The sequence below is a fragment of the Chelonia mydas genome, chromosome 6, assembly GCF_015237465.2.
Source record: "Chelonia mydas isolate rCheMyd1 chromosome 6, rCheMyd1.pri.v2, whole genome shotgun sequence".
In the NCBI taxonomy this organism is placed as follows: domain Eukaryota; kingdom Metazoa; phylum Chordata; order Testudines; family Cheloniidae; genus Chelonia; species Chelonia mydas.
The window spans coordinates 35,805,371-35,819,202 of NC_051246.2; the positions used below are offsets into that span (position 1 = coordinate 35,805,371).

The 13,832-nt window shown below is 40.7% G+C and overlaps 2 protein-coding genes across 9 annotated transcripts in view; one reads left to right on the forward strand and one right to left on the reverse strand.

Annotated features, from left to right (window-relative positions):
- TRIM66 (tripartite motif containing 66) overlaps positions 1–13,832 on the reverse strand; it is an 83,513-nt gene that overhangs the window by 61,250 nt on the left and 8,431 nt on the right. Inside the window, exon 1 of one of the 4 annotated variants that reach the window (XM_043547954.1) lies at positions 6,284–7,399. The exons of 2 other annotated variants lie outside the window; for them this stretch is intronic. The gene's annotated coding sequence lies outside the window, so the exon portion shown is untranslated. Of the gene's footprint in view, positions 1–5,980; positions 6,124–6,283; positions 7,400–13,832 lie in introns of those variants that run through there. One more of the 4 variants, XM_043547955.1, reaches the window with a different exon arrangement.
- Positions 1–13,832, forward strand: part of LOC102947076 (60S ribosomal protein L27a) — a 33,471-nt gene that overhangs the window by 7,168 nt on the left and 12,471 nt on the right. The window contains exons 1-2 of one of the 5 annotated variants that reach the window (XM_043547958.1): positions 9,205–9,208; positions 12,176–12,181. The exons of 2 other annotated variants lie outside the window; for them this stretch is intronic. The gene's annotated coding sequence lies outside the window, so the exon portion shown is untranslated. Of the gene's footprint in view, positions 1–2,552; positions 2,560–9,204; positions 9,209–12,175; positions 12,182–13,832 lie in introns of those variants that run through there. 2 more of the 5 variants (XM_043547961.1, XM_037899769.2) reach the window with 2 other exon arrangements.

Genomic DNA, 13,832 nt, shown 5'->3' on the forward strand with positions numbered 1-13,832 from the left:
GCCATTTCCAGCACAAATCCAGGTTTTCTCACCTCCCCACCCCCATACACACACAAACTCACTCTCCTGCTGGTAATAGCTCATCCAAAGTAACCACTCTCCCTATAATGTGCATGATAATCAAGGTGGGCCATTTCCAGCACAAATCCAGGTTTTCTCACCACCACCACCACCCCCAACACACACACAAACTCACTCTCCTGCTGGCAATAGCTCATCCAAACTGACCACTCTCCCCACAATGTGCATGACAATCAAGGTGGGCCATTTCCAGCATAAATCCAAGTTTAACCAGAACGTCGGGGCGGGGGCGGGGGGGGGGGGGTAGGAAAAAACAAGGGGAAATAGGCTACCTTGCATAATGACTTAGCCACTCCCAGTCTCTATTTAAGCCTAAATTAATAGTATCCAATTTGCAAATGAATTCCAATTCAGCAGTTTCTCGCTGGAGTCTGGATTTGAAGTTTTTTTGTTGTAAGATAGCGACCTTCATGTCTGTGATTGCGTGACCGGAGAGATTGAAGTGTTCTCCGACTGGTTTATGAATGTTATAATTCTTGACATCTGATTTGTGTCCATTTATTCTTTTACGTAGAGACTGTCCAGTTTGACCAATGTACATGGCAGAGGGGCATTGCTGGCACATGATGGCATATATCACATTGGTGGATGTGCAGGTGAATGAGCCTCTGATAGTGTGGCTGATGTGATTAGGCCCTGTGATAGTGTCCCCTGAATAGATATGTGGGCACAGTTGGCAACGGGCTTTGTTGCAAGGATAGGTTCCTGGGTTAGTGGTTCTGTTGTGTGGTATGTGGTTGTTGGTGAGTATTTGCTTCAGGTTGGGGGGCTGTCTGTAGGCAAGGACTGGCCTGTCTCCCAAGATTTGTGAGAGAATAATCTCGGATGGCTGAACGCCACTTATCCCTCTAAGAAGTTGTGTACAAAGGGCAGGGACTAAATAGAATAATGTAATATTAAGCTGTCCATTACCCTTGAAATTAACTAGATTTGTGTCAGCGATTTTCTAAGGTTTGAATGTTTTCCAGTTTCTTATTGTTAATTGTCCTTGGGATCCCAATCCTGCAACATTTTGTCAGATGAACATGCCTGATCACAGGCCTGATATTACAAGGTGTTGAGCGAACACAATTCCCAGGATTGGGTTTGTGTTATTTTCATAACAGCATTGTGCAGTTTAAGTAATTTGGCAGAGATTGGTCAGATAAATCAAATTCCAATATCAATATGTGTAAATGTGCATTGGTGAATCATTCAGTGAGATCTGCGATTAAGTTCATTTTCATTTACAAAACGTTTTAAAAACTTAATTTCATGCATTCTTGTCAGAACAGAATAGAACTTGCCAAGAATTGTCCTCACTATATAAAAATTATATGACTCCTTTACAGGCTCTGCTCTTGAAATAAAAGTAAAACATTTTAAAAAAGTGTATAGTTTCATATTTTCCTAGCTCCCATTGAGGGAAAGACTGTGCCTTTGTCCTGGGTGTTCGCATGGAGGAGGAAGACCTTCCCACTACATGTCTGACTGCATGGCCTATTCCAGTTATAGGTGGAGAGGTGTGGGATACAGGCCTGTGTACACAGGTTGTGCTGGTTACAAGCCATCCCAATAGAGAGGGGTTTGCATACAGCTGGCACCACTGTGACTGCTTTTGGGTGTAACCGGGGGCGCAAAGCCTGATGGAAGACAGCAGCTATAAACAGCCAGACAGCAGCTGTAAACCCAGAAGAAATGGTCATTGGAGGGCTTCATGCCTGGGGGAATTCTGTGGTGGCAACATTATACATAGAATGTTTGTGAGAGTATTTTTTCTATAATGACAGGTTTCAGAGTAGCAGCTGGGTTAGTCTGTATTCGCAAAAAGAAAAGGAGTACTAGTGGCACCTTAAGAGACTAACAAATTTATTTGACAATAAGCTTTCGTGAGCTACAGCTCACTTCATCGGATGCATTCAGTGGAAAATACAGTGGGGAGATTTATATACATAGAGAACATGAAACAATGGGTGTTACCATACACACTATAACCAGAGTGATCACTTAAGGTGAGCTATTGCCAGCAGGAGCGCGGCGGGGGGGCGGGGATATGGGAAATAGCTTTACTTTGTACAGGACAGGCCCAACAAAGAAAATAACAGAACGCCACTAGCCATCACCTTCAGCCCCAACTAAAACCTCTCCAACGCATCATCAAGGATCTACAACCTATCCTGAAGGACGACCCATCACTCTCACAAATCTTGGGAGACAGGCCAGTCCTTGCCTACAGACAGCCCCCCAACCTGAAGCAAATACTCACCAGCAACCACACACCACACAACAGAACCACTAACCCAGGAACCTATCCGTGCAACAAAGCCCGTTGCCAGCTGTGCCCACATATCTATTCAGGGGACACCATCATAGGGCCTAATCACATCAGCCACACTATCAGAGGCACATTCACCTGCACACCTACCAATGTGATATATGCCATCATGTGCCAGCAATGCCCCTCTGCCATGTACATTGGTCAAACTGGACAGTCTCTACGTAAAAGACTAAATGGACACAAATCAGAAATCAAGAATTATAACATTCAAAAATCAGTCGGAGAACACTTCAATCTCTCTGGTCACTCGATTACAGACCTAAAAGTTGCAATTCTTCAACAAAAAAACTTCAAAAACAGACTCCAAGGAGAGACTGCTGAATTGGAATTAATTTGCAAACTGGATACAATTAACTTAGGCTTGAATAGAGATTGGGAGTGAATGGGTCATTACACAAAGTAAAACTATTTCCCCATGTTTATTCCCCCCCCCCCCCCCCCACTATTCCTCAGACGTTCTTGTCAACTGCTGGAAATGGCCCAACTTGATTATCACTACAAAAGGTCCCGTCTCCCCCCCACCCCGGCTCTCCTGCTGGTAACAGCTCACCTTAAGTGATCACTCTAGTTACAGTGTGTATGGTAACACCCATTATTTCATGTTCTCTTTGTATATAAATCTCCCCACTGTATTTTCCACCGAATGCATCCGATGAAGTGATCTGTAGCTCACGAAAGCTTATGTTCAAATAAATTTGTTAGTCTCTAAGGTGCCACAAGTCCTCCTTTTCTTTTTATGTATTCTATGTGAACTTTTATTTGCCACAACAAATGCTGTAGCAAACATGAGTGCTTCACATTACTCTGTAAACATCTATACCCACTATTCATTTACTATTCCTGTTTACATATGACATTTCATCACAGACCAATATTTTTACACAGAGGACTCTTCCAGCAGCAAAACTTACCAGACTGCCTAATGACTGGCATTCTCCATATAGAAAGTTAAAGGAGGACCAACAGCTGTCAGAAATAAAGAGTACCATCTTTTGATGTTTGTGGGAACATCTGTGTGAAAATCTCCCATTTATATCATGGGAAGAATGGACCCAAAAGTCAATTATTAATCATTCTTTCCACAGAACTATTACAAGCACAGTTATCCTCTTCAGGTGGCCTGAGGTCGGACTTTGTCTGAAAATTAAATACCCACTTTAAAAAAAGATTGTAATTTAAAAAAGAGAAAATATAACTACAATTCCACACATATTTAAAACATAACATTTCACAACATCCTAGTTCCATAGCACTATCCTTGTTTTGCTTTTTTGGCTATTAGTTACATTATCTTATTTCATGTTTTATCTATTTATCTCGGACAATTGTGGCTAATTGCCTTAGTACCAGGGCAGTATATCAAAATTATATTGTCCTATCCGTGATGGTGGAATCTTTCCCTGCTTATCAGAAATAAAATTTCTATGTGCACCTTTTACGTAAACCATTAACAACTCTGCTCTCTAGAGATATGTGCAAATATAACAGGTGCACCGGCATACCTAAGGCAATCTATGCTATGGGTACAATGCCATTACCACAGCTCTCCCAGGCCATTAGCATTGGCGCAGGCGGGGAACACCTGTGAACTGCAGTATGGGCGGTTGCTAGGCTCAGAGCTAGCTTTCAAATGGTCATGTGAGGTCTTCAGACGGCATCTGCCACAAGTTTTTTTTTTTTTTTTTTAGCAACAGCAACATGAGTGAAGAAGCAAATAAACATTGATTAATAAGTCTGGAACAAAAAACGTACTTTGCAGGTAATTTTTTAAAAGACACATGGGTCCTGCTCTGATACTATTCTAGTCAATGGGAATCTTTCCATGAATTGGATCTGGCCCTTGGAGACTTTGAACCAGTTCCTTACACACAATACTGCAGCCCAATCAGTGTAAAAACTGTAAATTCCAGACCAATGGTTCTCAACCCACAGCCAAAGCAACCTCAGGGCCATACAGGTAGTATATATAGTGTGTGGAGAGCTGCATATGTGGCCCACAATGGTAAATAGGTTAAGAAACACTAGACTGTATTCATGCCTTAAACAGTTAGCAAGACGGTGGCTTAGGGCTACAGAATGCTTCTCACAATGACTCAGAAGAAAGTCAATCAGCAGAGCAGTTTCTGGAAATGGGAAAATGCATGGAGTTTAATGAGAGCTGCCCCCAAAGTCATTATTCCACTTGGATGTTATGCTGGTGCATATCCTGGACTATACATGACACACTGGAATTTTTACTGGCTGGCTAGCAAAAGCAGTGTTTAAGGTATTTCCATGTCAAGGGCCATTTCATGCAGATCTGTCACATACTGTAAAATGGGTTAATACTGCAATAATGTATTTTTGCTACATTCCAGTATTATGCAGTTAGCACAAATATTTTATAACAGAAATTATATCTATTCACCTACACTTAATGGGGTGCTTGTGGCCTCAGGCAGGCTAACATGAATTTAATTTGTGCTTATCTGCCAGAGACCAGGGAAATGCAAAATATAAATAGTATTTACTCTTTTATAGGAGTCAGAATTAATGTTTTAAAGAAATATTTCAGCATCTTTCACGCTTAAAAATAACATGTTCTTCATGACTGTCCAGGAGCCTCATTTATTTTGAGAAATGTAGTCACATTAGCAAATTTGGAACAATCAGATTTTTTGATGCAGAGAAAGTTTCTTCTAATTTAAATCACTGGATATCTAAAATTGAAGCACTAGGCACTAAATTGCCCAGATTTTAATACCCCATCCATGACACTGAAGTCAGTGCAGTTGCATGGAATGTGAGTCACACAGAATATGGCCCCAGATACCAAAGATGATATTAGGATCTCTATTACTGACATGCATTCAAATGTGGGTGAACTCTGACCATCTAAATGTCTTGAAGTATATCTGAAACATCTGGCTAAATGAGAGTTAAGTAACCATGATCTATAAACTTGAAGCTCCTCTTAGATACACTTCTGAGATGCTTCTAACTCTCAAGTTCTCAGTGTGAAGAATACCAAGAAAAGTCAGGAATAGAAGGAACAACAACTAAAAGAAATTACTCAGAAAATTCTAGATACATGGCAATACTGTACGGGGGACATTCTTCGACTTATGCAGCTGCCAATATGCATTGCTAATGGGCTAAATATCTCCCTAACAGATCATGGGCTATTCTTGAAATTCATGATTAAGATTTCATGTCCTTCATGATAGACATATTTGCATCTTGCTGAATGAGTTCAGTTCAGATAATGGGACTTCACTTGTGATCTCTTTAATATATATAAAAAGTTACACTGTAGAAATGCTCAACACTCTCCTCATATGCATTCTACAAAAGCTTAACTATTCTTGACATTAAAAATACACTATAGAATGGTTATCCAAACTAATTATAATGAAATTAAGCAAGCTGGACAAATAGCCTGTATGTACTTTTGCAAACAGTGAGACAAGTAACAGCTGCTCCAAGAGTATAAAGTGCTTATGCTAAATCTCGCTGCAAAGCTTATACTTAAAATGTAGATTGCTGCTAAACCACTGTTTTCTTAAATAAAAAAAGAAAACAAAGCAACTCATGTTTGCTTACCTGTCCTCTGGATAAACAGTCACCTGAAAAGGTGCACAAATCAAAGTCACTAAGCGCAGGAAATGGGTTGTTATTAAGCAGAAGTCCATACATAGTACCCCCTAGCAACAGCCTTTTCTGTACAGTATCATTTGATGATGAAAGAAAGTGATCAGACCTTTCTGCTTAGCATCTGGAACTGCTTTCCCTTCTTCACTCAAGAAACATTCACAAAGTAGCAAGGTCAGGATAAGAGGTGGGTTATTAGAAGGCACACACCCAAGATCCACCTTATTTTCCTCCCGGTTTATTTCTTGCTCTCACCTGAGATGCTTTTAGGCCTTTTTAAAGTTTTCTTGGCTGTATTTTTCCAGAAGTGTTGAAATACAGATCACACAGTAAGACAATAACAGCATCCGCTCTCTTTCTTGCTGGATTGTCTTTCAAAGCTCAGAGTAACTTTTAATAGGTGCTCAGAAGGAAAGAAATAGGAGTCTCTCTGCTTCAGCTAAATGAATATCACAAAGCCATTCACTCTCAGCGTACCCTCTGCAGACTATTCCCTACAAATCTTTCTAGACTTCATCTCTCAACATTACCTATAAACAAACAAGGTTCATTTGTTTCAGGAACCTGTACTTTACAGACAGCTCATTTAAATGTATCATTATTACGGCATCGTTGGTGAAGGAAAGCATTGCCCTAGAGACTCACTGTTTATACGTATGAAGAATGATGCAATAGCTGCATCTAAATAGTAATCCAACACAGAATTATAGGATTCAAGCAACAGAATCTGCATTTCAAGAAATCATGCGACCACTATATCTGAATCAGGCCCATTATTTCTCCCAAAACTTCTAGAAACAGAAGCTGAATCTCTTTCATGGGTAAAGGGTTGCTGAGATCCCCATGTTGTTTATATGTAATTTACTCTGGCAAGGAGATAGGAACATTTGCATAAAAATCTGATCTTTTTCCTAGGAGTTCATTAGCTCCTCCTGTTTACTAATCAGTTGAAATAATTAATCTTCTACTTATGACATCACAATTCATTGATGTGCAGCGGATTATGATGTCACAGAGGCTAATAACTTCAGGGATGCCAACAAGGATCCTAAGATTGGACTTGAATCCAATTTCTTCATGAGTTGTGGGATAGGCCACCTAATAAGCCAACTCTGAAATTCCAGATACATGCACTCATAGCTATTTCTCAATATATCTGACCTACTAGCAGGCACTACAAGACCAGTGAGGGCCACTCTGTTTTGAAGTCATTCTCAGAAAAGTCTTCTTAGGGTGATGTACATGAAGAAATAACACCACTGCTGCAGCCTTGAAACTGTTCCATCATTCCTTCATGGTGTACTACGGACCATGAAGAAAAGCACCATGGAAGCTACCATGAAGAAGGCACAATGCATGCACCCAATGGTGTTATAAAAACACCTCTCTTCTCTTAGAGATGTTCTCACTTTGCCACACTGTGTTTGCTCCTTTTTCATGGATCGCAGATCCTGCAAATTCAAGTCAGCTATGTCACTCACCTCAGCAATAGTAACTAAATTGAAGGTGCACAGAACATTCATACTAATGAACACAAGAAAGCAGTCAGTGGGCCCAATATTCAAACAAACACCTAAACTGGGTATCTAAATCCCACATATGGAGTTTTAAAATCAGCATTCAGACAAACAATACCAAACCCCCCCCTTGCCACAGGTAACACATAGGCCTTGAAGTATGCCTGGAGCTCAACAAACATGGACTCTGACACATGACATGGAGAGGGAATTCCAGAGAATAACGAAACTTCAGATATACAAATCAAGTTACCCAGTGGATCTCAACGGCCAGTATAAGATATAAGGAGAGAGTAGTCTCCAAGGTACACAGGACCTACGCCATAATGAAATTTATGAATCAAAATTGACACCCTGAATTGGACCCAGAGATTAACTGGAGGCCAGTGTAGTCTCTTGACTACAAGTGCCATATGCTCCCTGAGAGAAATACCCATGAATAAAGAGCTGATGTGTCAGAGTGCCCTTCAAATTTTGCTCCAAATACAGTAAATTGCAGTAATCCATGAATAACTGGCCACGTCTACATCTCCTCACCAAGCACAGAGACCCTGGCTGATTTTAAACTGTAGATTCACCACTTCTAAACTGAGTATCACAGGACTCAATTTACAGTTTTGTTTCAAGGCCCTTCAACTCCAGCCCTAGGTCAGGCTTTAACACAAGAAAAGCTCAGCTCAAGTGTCTGCTTAATAAATCAGAACTGGCAATTAATCTCTGATTGTTCTAAAAATTGCTGATCATAAAGAAACAGGTAGCAGGCATATCATACCCATCACATTTCTACCTGCTGTCCAGACATTGCACTTCTTGCCTTACCCTCTTTCCCCTCAACAAATACCAAGATAATTATTCTCAGAGATCATTAGCTAATGCTCAGAGCTGCTGGCATGGTTCATGGTTTCCTTAGAGATCCAATTATAGGCTATAGGAAACAGTTTTAAAGAAAACTCCCCCTATTTTACAGGTTCATATTTATCTAACAAAACCCAACTGCTTTGCTTGCCTTTTGGGTCTGGCAGCTGAACCACAGAGTGAGATGAGCCAAATTCCCCGAAATTCATTTAAATGGACCAAATTAGAAGTCTGCGGACAGCAGAGATGCTTTTCCATGCTTCTTGATGAGGTTTTCTTCCCTCCCCCTTTTGAAACAATTCATATTTTGTGCTTGCTCTAAACCTCTTTGTGGATATCTAATTAAAACAAATGAGTATTCTCTTTCAGAATTAACAGGTGTAATATATTGCATCACTTGCACTATGTGATATTGCATCAAAACAAGATTATTTGTTGCCCTCATAATCTGGCTGCTCTAACACAGGCCAAATTGAAGTTAATAGCTTCTTAAAAAGCTGTACTGACACCCACATTTTAATACAATCCAGAAGAATGCTTAAATCAACATGGAATATTGCATGCTGGGACCTGTAGTCTCCACAAACCACACCTTCATATTGAAAGTGACTGCAGAGTAAAAGGAGACAGAGTGATTAACTTGTTTCATAAAGAACAATACACTTCTCTCATTAAAGACAGCTCAGAATACATGAATGCTAATGTGATCATCAGTTAGGCAAATTTTTGATTCCTTTGACCAATTACCTATAAGATTTCACAAGTAGGCATTATGTGGTAGGGCTGCTACATAATATCTGCTCTTCCAGTTTAAGACAACTGTATATTTTCAACAGCAGCCATGTTGACTCCGTCTAAAGGTCTGCTTTAGTTGAGTTCAGTTTGCAGTTCTTCACTACTTGACCTTTAGTATGTATTTTCCTGTCATTTTTGAATCTGGGTATTGGGTTCGCTCTTACAAGAGAGTGTCCATCAGTGGGTAGTTCCGACTTATTCATTTCAATTTTACTCCTGGAGGAATCCTCTGCCACTGCGCAAAGCAGAATTTTTCTGAAATTAACATTGTGGTGTAGAATTTCTTTCCCACACAGAAATGGGCTGCAGTGCTGCTGGCCGCCACAAGGGGCCGCTGGACCCAGCAGAGCCAAGCTCGCACATAGAAGACATTGCTGGGAGGAGGAGGAGGAGGGAGCTAGAGGGTTCCTGACAGCTGCAGTTCTCAGCGCACCCTGAGGGAAGGACAGGGTGGCATGCAGGAAACTCCATGCAAGCCTGGGACTAAGCATTAGGTTGTTTCTCCCTCTGGATCCCTGGGCTCTGGGGGCGGGGGAGAGTGTCTGAGCTGGGGGGAGCCACATCTGGGCTCTGGGGGGGAGGAGTGTGGGTATGTGGGCAAGGAGAGGCCCTGCAGCTGGGCTCTGGGGTGAGAGGGTGCAGGCATCTGGGCTAGGGGGAACCTGCAGCTGGGCTCGAGTGTATTAGCTGGGGGGCGCCCTACAGTTGGGCTCGGGGGGGGGGGGGGTGGATGTTGTGGGTGTCTGGCCCCTCGGCTGGGCTCGGGAAAGGGGAGAACGGGACAGAGAAACAGGAAATGGGTTGTCATAGGGGTTTCTTTAACTCTCTACTCCTGGGGGGGAAATTGTGTGTCTGTATTGTTACAGACATACTCACTGATTGGTATTTTGAAATAAATTACCAAAATAATTGAAAGTGACATGATTATGTAGTGTCATTTTGACAAATAAAATTTGCAGAATTTTAAAACATTGTGCACAGAACTTTTTATTTTTTGGCACAGAATGCCCACAGGAGTACAATGTGTAGGCTAGCTCTGTAATAATTTTGCCATAAATATTATTATACAAGTCATGGAAACCCAATGATACCATGCACAATTTATTTACATGGTTTCACAGAAAATAAGTCATTCCACAGGATCAATTCAAACAAAGATTTAATAGTAATAATTATTATTGAAATTTTCAACTTCTAGAAGGCTTTTCATCTATTCATTTCAAAGCACTTTACAGAGGTGGGTAAGTATCATTCTCATTTTACAAATGGAAACAAACAGCTTGCCTAAAGTCACAAAACAGAAATGTAACCAGGGCTTAAACTCAATCAGTACATGCTAGCATGGTGTGTCAGCACCTTTTTCATGCTGCTGTCTTATGGTTCAGAATCTAAGCTTTCATTAAAAAAACAGTCTCTAGCTGTTATGGTTGCTATTTTAATCTTGAAAACATGACCTGAGTATAACTGACTCACAGACATCTACCTATGTTGTAGAACCTGACATCATAACTCATCTCAAAGGGTGCTAACTCAGATACCTGATGATAAAAAAATTAAAATTAACTATTTCATTTCTCAGCAAAGCCTGTAAGACAGGAGAGGGAGGATTATATGATGAAGAACTGAACAATATACAGGCACCACAAGGGAGCTTTTTCAAGGAAGGAAAGCTAATAACAAGGAACCCCCCAGCAGAGACCATGGATGCATTCGGATCGCAGTGAGGGGCAGCCAAGCCCAAGGAGACCAGACAGCATACCTGAGCAAATTTTAAACATCTGCACAATCTACTATGGGGGTGTCAAGGTTCCTTCCCCACTCTGAACTCTAAGGTACAGATGTGGGGACCTGCATGAAAGACCCCCTAAGCTTATTCTTACCAGCTTAGGTTAAAAACTTCCTCAAGGTACAAACTTTGCCTTGTCCTTGAACCTTATGCTGCCACCACCAAGCGTGTTAAACAAAGAACAGGGAAAGAGCCCACTTGGAGACGTCTTCCCTCCTGGGGAAGGCTTGATAAAAATCCTCACCAATTTGTATAGGTGAACACGACCCAAACCCTTGGATCTGAAGAACAATGGAAAAAGCAATCAGGTTCCTAAAAGAAGAATTTTAATTAAAGAAAAAGTGAAAGAATCACCTCTGTAAAAATCAGGATGGTAAATACCTTACAGGGTAATCAGATTCAAAACAGAGAATCCCTCTAGGCAAAACCTTAAGTTACAAAAAGACACAAAAGCAGGAATATACATTCTATTCAGCACAGCTATTTTACCAGCCATTAAACAAAAGAAATCTAACACATTTCTAGCTAGATTACTTACTAACTTTTTACAGGAGTTCTGAGCTGCATTCCTGATCTGTTCCCGGCAAAAGCATAACACACAGACAGACCCTTTGTTCCCCCCCTCCAGCTCTGACAGTACCTTGTCTCCTCATTGGTCATTTTGGTCAGGTGCCAGCGAGGTTATTTTAGCTTCTTAACCCTTTAGAGGTGAAAGGGTTTTGCCTCTGGCCAGGAGGGATTTTATAGCACTGTGGACAGAAAGGTGGTTACCCTTCCCTTTATATTTATGACAGGGTGGTTTCTCATGTACGTAGAGCTTACTTTGTAGTCAGAGCCTGCTTTTTTATTGTGGGAATACCACCTGTTTCCCCCCATCCAAATCTGTCCTTTGAATGAAACACTTTTCCGAACACTAAACACATTCATCCTGTGGAGCTACACAAGGGATGAATGTGGCCCATACTATTTAACATGTAGAAAGATTGGAAAACATATACTGAATTACAGAAAAAGTAAATGAGTCAAACCACTAACTCCCACTGATTTCCAAGGCCTCCTATTACCAATAAAATGTTCAGTCACCAAACCTGCAAAGATCATTGACTTTTACGTCCTCTTGTCGGAGCTGTCCTCAAATGAAATTCACTGACTTAAGTTCCCATGTTTTTAAACCACCAGCTCCCACAAATCAAGTCTGAGGTACTCCCAGTTTCCACAGAGCATCCAGGTTACCGCCGATGTCTTGCTAACACCTCTTCCTGAGCAAGAACACTGAGCTGCAGCTTAACATGTACTTTCTTCGCAACCTCAACAGCCATTAAGTAACTTACCCAGCGCACTTTAAATCCACCTTTGCAGCAATCCTAGAGGCATCACAAAGACAACTGAAAATGGGAAGAGATGGCTTAATCCTGCTATCTCATAATTTGTACTACTGTACTGAAAGACAGGGATTAAAATACATCTCTATAGCTAAGGGCTTTATTTATCTTAGATTGCCTTCATTTGGAAATGTACTAGATTTTCCCCCTCACTTTGCATTTGATTGCATTTAGGGCTTGTTGATAAAGTGTTGCCGAGTCTGAAAACACTTGTGAAGAATTGAGTTAGCTGACTTGGTGCTGAAGACAATTTTGTGCTCAGGACATACTAGAACAAATCATGTTCAGCATCATGTCACCTAACTGATTCAATGATTTATCTGGGTCTATGCTGATAATACAGTCATGGTCAGCATCACATAGCTAACTTAATTCTCTACAAATGTGTTCAAGCACAGTAACATTTGGTAAAACACAATAACATTTTGTAGTATAGACAAGCCTTTACCAGCATTTTCAGCCATTGATTTAAGTGAGACACAGATGTGTTTTCTTTGCTGCTCATGTTGCTCAGATATTAATAAGAGGTTTGCACCTGGTGTCTTCCTTAAGTTTATTGGGTTATCACTGTTGATTGGTTCTTTTCTCTGCTATTTCTCCTATCTGGCTCTTACCCATAATTGCTCCTGATCTATAAGCAGCCCCAAGTTGGGAAGTAGCGCATTGCAGCTTTCAGCAAAACTCTGTTTCAGGAGTGCTAGATTAGCATGTTCAGGTCCACTAGTGCTGCGGGTTAATAATTCCTGATCCACTCCACAGGCAGTGGATCAGGAATTATGATCATTATACATGAAAAAAATGTATAATATTTTTAAAATATAATTAATCCTCATCATAGCTAAATCCAATGTATCCAAGGATGACAAAGGGCTCTACAATGGCGAGAATCATCATCATCATCTCCATTCCGTATTTGGGGAAACTGATATACAGAGAGGTTGAGGCCAACATTTTCAAACTAGGATACATCCAGTTAGGCTCTAGTATATCAGAGGCTGAGTTGAAAAGAGAACCTAGTTCTCCTGGAATTGATAGTAAAAAGCCACCAGAGAGCTTAGATACCACTGTGGTATGTAGAAATATTAGAGGACAGTTAATGGTACCCTTTTATAATTTATTTGAAGTGACTGTTCATTCTCTTACTCTAGTCTTTTACATTTTTTACTCAGTTCCCTGCACATGAATAGCCTCCTTCTTCCTCTGTGCTAAGTGACTTCCCTTTCCTCCTCCAACATTTCTTCCACTTAGCCTTTCAACAATGATCTGCTTCCTAGTGCTGTTTCCAGCCACTCTCACATCTGAACCATTTTGGTTTGTGTTATCTATCCAATTCAGATCGTCAGCTTTTCACAGCAGGGACCATGTCTTCCTACAAATTTCTAACAGAACTGCTCTGGAACTGTTACAAATTAATAGGATTTTTTTTTCTTACAATCAGTGTTAATGTTTTCTCCGTAAAAAAGTGACTG